Here is a 9737-nt window from a genome sequence, read left to right on the forward strand (position 1 = left end):
ATATATATATATATATATATATTTCTGCTGAAATATTGCTTCTGACATACGAACTAAAGGTTGCAATGCTGTATTTTCCATTATGCTACTGAAGGTTTAGTGGATCTTTAGAGATTGTGTTTGTACACTAAGTGCCCGAGACCGGGATGTACAACTGTTATTTGTGATCATGAACACCTGGAGTGCTTATTATTATTTGGCACACTTTGTATTTGTTTGAAACTCTGTAACAATATTATTCTTAAGGGTGTGTTTTCACACTTTGTACCCTAAGATTTATGCATAACAGACTGGGACATATGTTTCTACAATGCCATTACTGAGAGGTGTTCACGTCACAACTATACTCACTCCTACTGAGCAGTTTACAACTGCGCTCGGCAACAAGTGCCATTAAAGGCAAGATCTATGGCACACACTAGCCTCTATAAGAGATAGATCTAAGTTGACTTTTCATTGCATAGCTACACAAGGATAAATATATATGCAAAGTATTTTGAATATTCAGAACAAAAGATTCAGCCGAACTAAAAATTTCACCCCTGGATATTTCTAGCATTTGCATATTTGTGTGAGCATAGCATATGTGTGTGAGTATGAGCGGTGCATCAGTGTATATTTGTGTTTGTTTAGAATGTGTTTGCTTGCGTGTGTGTATCAGTGTGTCTATATGAGCATTGCATGAGTGTATATTTGTGTTAGTGTAATGTGTGTGTGCATGCATACGTGTGTATCAGTGTGTGTATATGAGTGTTAAGTGAGTATATAATTGTGTTAGTGTAGCATGTGTGTCTGCATGTGTGTGTGTGTATCAGTGTGTGTATATCAGTGGTAAGTGAGTATATATTTGTGTTAGTGTAGCATGTGTGTGTGCATGCGTGTGTGTATCAGTTTGTGTATATGACTGTTAAGTGAGTGTATATTTGTGTTAGTGTAGCATGGTCGTGAGCATGCATGTGTGATTCGGCATGTGTACATGAGTGTTGCGTGTGTGTATATTTGTGTGGGTGAGTTAGCATGTGTGAGCCAGTGTGTGTATATGAGAGTTGCGTGTGTGTATATTTGTGTTAGCGTAGCAAGTGTGTGTGCATGTTTGTTTGTGTACATGAGTGTTGCGTGTGTGTATATTTGTGTGGGTGAGTTAGCATGTGTGTGTGTGAGCCAGTGTGTGTGTATGATTGTTGTGTGTGTGTATATCTGTGTTAGCGTAACATGTTTGTGTACATGTTTGTGTGAATCAGTGTGTGTATATGAGTGTTATCTGTGTATATTTGAGTGGGTGAGTAAGCATGTGTGTGTGAATCAGTGTGTGTATATAAGAGTTGCATGTGTGTATATTTGTATTAGTGTAGTATGTGTGTGTATGATTGTTGTGTGTCTATATTTGTGTTAGCGTAGCAAGTGTGTGTGCATGTTTGTTTGTGTATATCAGTGTTGCGTGTCTATATTTGTGTTAGCATAGCAAGTGTGTGTGCATGTTTGTTTGTGTATATGAGTGTTGTGTGGGTGAGCGTAGCATGTGTGTGTGTGAATCAGTGTGTGTATTTAAGTGTTGCATGTGTGTATATCTGTGTGAGCGTAGCATGTGTGTGTGCATGTTTGTGTGAATCAGTGTGTATATAAGTGTTGTCTGTGTGTGTATTTGCGTTAGTGTAGCATGTGAGTATGAATCAGTGTGTGTATATTTGTGTGAGCGTAGTATGTGTGTGTGCATATGTGTGAATCAGTGTGTGTATATGTGTTGCGTGTGTATTTGTGTGAGCGTAATATGTGTGTGCATATGTGTGAATCAGTGTGTGTACATGTGTTGCGTGTGTATATTTGTGTGAGCGTACTATATGTGTGTACATATGTGTGAATCAGTGTGTGTACATGTGTTGCGTGTGTGTATATTTATGTGAGCGTAGTATGTGTGTGTGCATATGTGTGAATCAGTGAGTGTATATGTGCTGTGTGTGTATATTTGTGTGAGCGTAGTATGTGTGTGCATATGTGTGAATCAGTGTGTGTACATGTGTTGCGTGTGTATATTTGTGTGAGCGTAGTATGGGTGTGTGCATATGTGTGAATCGGTGTGTGCACATGTTTTGCGTGTGTATATTTATGTGAGCGTAGTATATGTGTGTGCATATGTGTGAATCAGTGAGTGTATATGTGTTGCGTGTGTGTATATTTGTGTGAGCGTAGTATGTATGTGTGCATATGTGTGAATCAGTGTGTATATGTGTTGCGTGTGTGTATATTTGTGTGAGCGTAGTATGTGGGTGTGCATATGTGTGAATCAGTGTGTGTACATGTGTTGCGTGTGTGTATATTTGTGTGAGCGCAGTGTGTGTGTGTGTGTGTAGTGTTGTGCTTACTTCCTGGTTTGGTTAGATGGCACATTGAGGCTTCCATACAAAGATGATGTCATCAAGTGGGCTGTGCTTAGAATCAGAACAGTTCAGAGAAGCCATCTTGTGACAGTTTGTGATGCAGTTATAAAGTACAAGGACTGAACATCAGGCTCTGACAAGTGCTAATAATAATAAGTGTAATGTCAGCTACAGATCACTGCAGAGGATACAGCATCAGCCAGTCAGGGAGAGTAAGAACTCAGTAACAATTATACAGTTAACAGTTATAAGTTACCCTGTATTACTATAGTGCTGCATACATAGTGTACAGGACTGCTAATATAAGGAGTGCAGCAGCCAATCATTATAAAGGACTATATATGTGTATCTATCCATATTACTGTGTGCAAATCTACAGGAGCCACCTTGTTAAGTAATCCAGTAAATAAAGTGCCAGTTTACATTAAGAAGTTGCAAGTGCATCATTCATATAAAGAATTAATGGACATTACATCTGGCAACAAGTATACTACCACAAACTCACGCTATAATGGCTGTATTTGGAGCATTGGAAGAATTTGACCCTGACATAGATAACTGGGTTTCCTGGACTGAAAGGCTACAGCAGTATTTACTTGCCAATGACATTGGAGATACTAAGTCTGTTGCTGTCTGTCTGACAACTATTGGTGCTAAAACATATGAGATTCTAAAAGACCTGCTACACCCAGAAAAGCCAGCCACCAAGTCTTTGTCTGAAATAATATAGATCTTAACACAACATTTCCCACCACGGCCATTAGAGATTGCTGAGCGGTTCAAGTTTTATAGCAGGCGCCAAGGGGTACAAGAGACTGTGGGGCATATTTATCCAGCTCCGAATGGAGCTTGATGCCCCGTGTTTCTGGCGAGCTTGCAGGCTCACCAGAAACAGCAGTTATGAAGCAGCGGTCACAAAGACCGCTGCTCCATAACCTGTCCACCTGCTCTGAGCAGGCGGACAGACATCGCCGGAAATCAACCCGATCGAGTATGATCGGGTTGATTGACACCCCCCCTGCTGGTGGCCTATTGGCTGCGAGTCTGCAGGGGGCGGCGTTGCACCAGCAGCTCTTGTGAGCTGCTGGTGCAATGCTGAATACGGCGAGTGTATTGCTCGCCGTATTCAGCGAGGTCTGTCGGACCTGATCCGCACTGTCGGATCAGGTCCGGCAGACCTTGATAAATATGGGCCTGTATCTACATTTGCAATCAGTTTAAAGAAATTGGCCAGCACCTGTGCTTTTGGGGAGTATCTGAATATGGCCCTTAGAGAACAGTTCGTTATGGGTATCAGTACAGAATCTATTCAAAGGTGACTTTTGACAGAAGAGAGTCTGACCTTCCATAAAGCACTAGAGATTGCTTCTGTTTTGGAACAGGCCACACGAGACACTAGTTTACTGCAGACGCATTCCCACACTAAGGAAGAACAGGTATTTTTCTCCAATGTGAAGCAACAGACTAAACCAGCCAGTAAATATTCAGCAAAAGCAGCATCGCCTATTAACTGTTACAGTTGTGGAGCACAGAATCATGTAGCTTCTGAATGCAGATTTAAAAATGCTCGTTGTCATGGCTGTGGTAAAATAGGACACTTAAAGAAGGCTTGCAGAGGATCTCAGCAGAGTGTCTCAAGCAAAACACATAAGAAGGGAAATTACCACATGGCTTATAAGGGAGCCACATCAGATTCAGAAGAGGAAATGACTGTTCCGAGTTTGACTGTATACACCATGGCAGCAGGGTCTGAGCCTTTGACCGTTCATGTTAATATTGAAGGAAAAGATTTGCCATGGACTTAGATACTGTGGCTGCAGTTTCAGTTATGACAATTAAATATTGGAAACAGCTGAAAATTCCAGTATTGCTGCAGCCCACTACCTTTAAGCTACAAACATACTCCAGAGAAGTCTTGACGCCACTGGGGTGTGCATCTGTATCTGTGTGTACAAACAGTAAAGCTGCCAATCTTACACTATATGTACTAAAATAAGGTGGCCCACCTCTTTATTGAAGGGACTGGATATGGGCCCTTGGCATGCCTGAGAGCCTTAAAAACAGTGAAGTTCATCATATTGGAGTTGATCGTGCCCAGTGGATTCAGAACATTAAGACCAAATATGCCCCGGTGTTTGAAAATGTTTTGGGAAAAGTTAAGAACAAAAGGGTATGGTTACAGTTAAAACCTGGAGCAAGGCCAAAGTTTTTCAAAGCACAAACTGTGCCATTTGCTTTAAGGGCAGGAGTTGATGCTGAACTGAGGAGGTTAGAAGAGTTAAAGATTATAACCCCAGTGCATCGTATTGAGTGGGCTTCTCCTATTGTACCAGTAAAAAAGAAAGATGGACAGATCCGAATATGTGGAGACTTTAGGATGGTGTTAAATGAACAGTTAGCAGTGGATAAGTATCCATTACCCAGGACAGAAGAGATTTTTGCTAACTTAGCTGGGGGACAACATTTCACAAAGATTGATTTAAAAAATGCTTACCTTCAACTTGAAGTACATCCAGATTCCCGCAGGTTACTCACCATCAATACTGACCGTGGTTTATTTCAATATAATTGTATGGTCTTTGGCATTGCTCCTGCACCAGCCATCTGGCAACGCACCATGGAAGAACTGTTAAATGGACTACCTCATGTCCAGTGCCTTTTAGATGACATGTTAATCACGGGCAGGATGGAGGAAGAACTTCGACACAATGTAGAGAGGGTACTGCAGCGGCTAATGACCTACGGGTTGAAGGTCAACTTGGAGAAGTGTGCTTTCATGCATGATAAATTAGAATTTTGTGGCCATGTTATAGATTGTCATGGTTACACCAGTGTTTTTCAACCAGTGTGCCGTGGCACACTAGTGTGCCGTGAGAGAGCCTCAGGTGTGCCGCAGCAGACTGACAACAGTGCGGGGGTGTCCCTCTTTCAAATTTTTAAACATTGGGAGGTATGTGACAGGCTCATCAGGCAGACATCATTTACAACCATGACATTGACATTCATTCACAGACAATGATTATGATTGTTTGTGAATGAATGTCAATATGTCATGTATAGTTTGTAGGAGGCATGGCATGACAGCACAGTACAGTGTGTGTATGTGTATATATATATATATATATATATATATATATATATATATATATATATATATATATATATATACTGTATATATATCCTGTATTTGGCTACAATGTGTGATTTTTTAAAATTTTGGGATGGTGGTGTGCCACAGGATTTTTTAATGTAAAAAAGTGTGCCACGGCAAAAAAAAGGTTGCAAATCACTGGTCTACACACTGCTGATGACAAAGTCAAGGCCTTGCAAGAAGCTTCTATACCACAGAATGCATCACAGCTACGATCATACCTTGGTCTCCTTAACTATTACCACCATTTTTTTCCTGAGCTAGCCCATACATTACACCCACTACATCAGCTTCTTGAGACAAATTGACCCTGGTTGTGGAGCAGTGAATGCAATCAAGCCTTCCAGGAATCCAAGAACCTAATCCTGTGTTCTCGCATGTTAATGCACTATGATCTTCAGAAACCACTCATGATAGCATGTGATGCTTCGCCTTATGGTTTAGGGGCTGTCTTGTCACACACAATGCGAGATGGAACAGACCGATCGGTAGCCTTTGCTTCCCGTTCTCTAACGACGGCAGAGAAGAACTATTCCCAATTAGATAAGGAAGCATTGACCATTGTATGGGCTGTTAAGAAGTTCCATAACTATATTTATAGTAGACAATTTACTCTTAACTGACCATAAGCCACTGCTGACCATCTTTAATCCAAGGAAAGGAATTTCAACCACTACAGTGGCTAGATTGCAAAGGTATGCTCTAACTTTGGGAGCATATCATTACTCCATCAAATACTGGGCCCATGATTCCCATGGCAATGCTGATGCCATGTCCAGGCTTCCACTAATAAATTCCTCACCAGTTGTTCAAGAAAGCCTTCCAATTGTGTGTTTTATGGGTATAGTACATACTAAACAAATTGCAAAGGAGACAGCTTGTGATACTGAATTACAACTTCTGGCAAAGTATTTGAGAGATGGCTGGCCAAGCACTGGCTGTGATGTACAGCGAGCATACATATTATGAGCGAAAGAACTCACACTCAGAAATGGATGTATTTAATGGGATGAGAGAGATCTGGTTCCTAACGGGCTACGGCAAGCTACGTTAAAACTCCTTCATGAAGGACACCCAGGCATTGTCAGAATGAAACAGAAGGCTAGGGGTCATGTTTGGTGGCCGGCCATTGATAAGGACATTGAGAACTATGTTATTTCATGCAAAGGGTGTGTTCAGGCTCAAGGACATCTTCCACGAGGAGCTGTACAACCATGGGACTGGCCTACTACTCTTTGGGAGAGACTACATTTGGACTTTGCTGGTCCTATTGATGGAATCTCATACTTAATCATAATTGATGCACACTCTAAGTGGCCAGAAGTAATTCCAATGGCAAGGACTACAACTACTGAAGTCATATCAGCATTAGAAAGACTGTTTTCAATATTTGGGTGGCCAAGAAAACTGGTCACAGACAATGGTCCCCAGTTTGTGTCACAAGACTTCCAGAATTTTTTACATGTGAATGGAATTCACCATCATCGGACGGCACCATATCACCCAGCCACCAACGGGCAAGCAGAGAGATTTGTCCAAACCTTTAAAAGGGCACTGAAAGCTCTAAAAGCAGTGAAGCAGGTTAATACTAAAAACATTTTACAATTTTTGCAACAATATAGGGTTACTCAACACCCCACCACGGGAGTTGCCCCAGCTCAACTATTGTTTGGCAGGAAGATCCATACAAAGCTGGATTTAATCACACCAGATGTAGCAGAAACAGTCCGCATCATGCAAGATAAAATGAGAGTGGGAAAACCTTCACGGATCTACACAGAAGGAGACTTGGTTTGGTATAGGGTGTACCATACAGAGGAAAAATGGGCACCAGGTGTTGTTGCCCAGGTTGAGGGACCAAAGGTGTATGTGATAACCACTCAATCAGGTGTGTGTCGTCGCCATGTGAACCAACTACAACCACGGCTAGAGAGGAGAGAACAGGCTGGTGAGGACCATCACATACAAATGCAATCAGACAATGACTTTGATATCTGGGGTGGTGTTTGGTATGATCCAAACACAGGCTCTGACTCAACTACAGAAGATGACTCAGAAATACCAGCATCAATAGAAGAACCTTGTAATGATGAGTCAGGAAATTCTATCCAGGACCACAATTGTCAAGCTCGTACTCCCAGGCAATGAACACCTGTTGTTCGTTGGTCTCCTGAAGTGAATCTCAGAGACACTCGCCGGAGACAACATGCGACATATCAGAGAAACTTTCATCAACGGAAGAAACAAGAAGCAGCTTTCATGTCCACAATACAAGAGGATGCTGGAGAAGACTGATTTATCTTACGGTTGTTATTGTGCAGTTAAGTTTATTAAAAAAAAGAAGAAAAAATAAGTAGGCAAGGAGATGTAGTGCTTACTTCCTGGTTTGGTTAGATGGCACATTGAGGCTTCCATACAAAGATGATGTCATCAAGTGGGCTGTGCTTAGAATCAGAACAGTTCAGAGAAGCCATCTTGTGACAGTTTGTGAGGCAGTTATAAAGTACCTGAGGCTCTGACAAGTGCTGTTAATAATAATAATAATAATAATAATAAGTGTAATGTCAGCTACAGATCACTGCAGAGGATACAGCATCAGCCAGTCAGGAAGAGTAAAAACTCAGTTACACATTATAAGTTATATTACAATTATACAGTTAACAGTTATAAGTTACCCTTGATTACTATAGTGCTGCATACATAGTGTACAGGACTGCTAATATAAGGAGTGCAGCAGCCATTCATTATAAAGGACTATATATGTGTATCTATCCATATTACTGCATGCAAATCTACAGGAGCCACATTGTTATGTAATCCAGTAAATAAAGTGCCAGTTTACATTTAGAAGTTGCAAGTGCATATTTGCTATAAAGGACATTACAGTGTGTATATGTGTGAATCAGTGTGTGTACATGTGTTGCGTGTGTATATTTGTGTGAGCATAGTGTGTGTGCATATGTGTGAATCAGTGAGTGTATATGTGTTGCGTGTGTATATTTGTGTGAGAGTAGTATGTGTGTGTATATGTGTGAATCCGTGTATGTATGAGTGTTGCGTGTGTGTATATTTGTGTGAGCGTAGTATGTGTGTGCATATGTGTGTATGAGTGTGTGCATATGTGTCGAGTGTGTGTATATTTGTGTGAGCGTAGTGTGTGTGTACATATGTGTAAATCAGTGTGTGTATATGGGTTGCATGTGTATATTTGTGTGAGCTTAGTATGTGTGTGCATGCGTGTGAATCAGTGAGTGTATATGTGTTGCGTGTGTGTATATTTGCTTAGTGAAGCATGTGAGTGTGAATCAGTGTGTGTATATGTGTTGCGTGTGTGTATATTTGTGTGAGCGTAGTATGTGTGTACATTGTGTGAATCAGTGAGTTTATATGTGTTGCGTATGTGTATATTTGTGTAAGGCGTAGTATGTGTGTGCATATGTGTGAATCAGTGAGTGTATATGTATTCTGTGTGTGTATATTTGTGTGAGTGTAGTGTGTGTGTGCATATGTGTGAATCAGTGTGTGTATGTGTTGTGTGTGTATATTTGTGTGAGCGTATGTGTGTGCATGTGTGTGAATCAGTGTGTGTATATGTGTTGCGTGTGTGTATATTTGTGTGAGCGTATGTGTGTGCATGTGTGTGAATCAGTGTGTGTATATGTGTTGTGTGTGTATATATTTGTGTGAGCGTAGTGTGTGTGTGCATATGTGTGAATCAGTGTGTGTATATGTGTTCTGTGTGTATATTTGTGTGAGCGTATGTGTGTGCATATGTGTGAATCAGTGTGAGTATATATGTGTTGTGTGTGTTTATATTTGTGTGAGCGTATGTGTGTGCATATGTGTGAATCAGTGTGTGTATATGTGTTGCGTGTGTGTATATTTGTGTGAGCGTATGTGTTTGCATGTGTGTGAATCAGTGTGTGTATATGTGTTGCGTGTATATATTTGTGTGAGCGTATGTGTGTGAATCAGTGTGTGTATATGTGTTGCATGTGTGTATTTTTGTGTGAGCGTATGTGTGTGCATATGTGTGAATCAGTGTGTGTATATTTGTGTGAGCGTAGTGTGTGTGTGCATGTGTGTGAATCAGTGTGTGTATATGTGTTGTGTGTGTGTATATTTGTGTGAGCGTAGTGTGTGTGTGCGCATGTGTGTGAATCAATGTGTGTATATGTGTTGCGTGTGTGTATATTTGTGTGTGCATGTGT

At 40.9% G+C, this 9737-nt stretch overlaps 1 pseudogene; it reads left to right on the forward strand.

Annotated features, from left to right (window-relative positions):
* The first annotated feature begins 4563 nt into the window (after positions 1-4563).
* LOC128640690 (uncharacterized protein K02A2.6-like) lies at positions 4564-7089 on the forward strand (annotated as a pseudogene).
* Positions 7090-9737: the final 2648 nt, after the last annotated feature.

This window comes from Bombina bombina, chromosome 10, assembly GCF_027579735.1.
Source record: "Bombina bombina isolate aBomBom1 chromosome 10, aBomBom1.pri, whole genome shotgun sequence".
NCBI classification, from domain to species: domain Eukaryota; kingdom Metazoa; phylum Chordata; class Amphibia; order Anura; family Bombinatoridae; genus Bombina; species Bombina bombina.